The sequence below is a fragment of the Bison bison genome, unplaced genomic scaffold (genome assembly GCF_000754665.1).
Source record: "Bison bison bison isolate TAMUID 2011002044 unplaced genomic scaffold, Bison_UMD1.0 scf7180017864530, whole genome shotgun sequence".
NCBI lineage: Eukaryota > Metazoa > Chordata > Mammalia > Artiodactyla > Bovidae > Bison > Bison bison.
In genome coordinates this window covers 8,439,572-8,439,988 of record NW_011495080.1, presented here as the reverse complement: position 1 = coordinate 8,439,988, position 417 = coordinate 8,439,572, and positions in this window count along the sequence as shown.

Below are 417 nucleotides of genomic sequence, written 5' to 3'. Positions count from 1 at the left end.
ACACACACACACACACACACACACACACACACACACACAGGCCACACCCAGATGCACGCTCGCAGAATCAGACACCACAAACACCTGCCCTGGGGTGTGGACGGAGTGGCACTGCCCCCTCGCCGCCAGGCCCTCTGGCTGGAGGGCCTTGCCTGTTTCAGGGCAGTGTCCCTCGCCTCAAATGTGACCTGAGGGTGAACTGGGGGTTGGGGGGCCAGGGAAGCCCTGTGTTTTCTGGTGGGGCTGAGGCCAGTGGAGGAGCATGTGTTTGGGGGTGTCTGCATGTGTGAGAGAGGTCACCCTCAAATTGCACTGCCAGCCAGCCCTCCTAGCCGCTGAGGACTGCGTCCAGCCCCTCTGGTGGCCACAACCCCAGAGCGTTCCGGCTTGGAAAACGAAGCACAGTCAGAGGAGAAA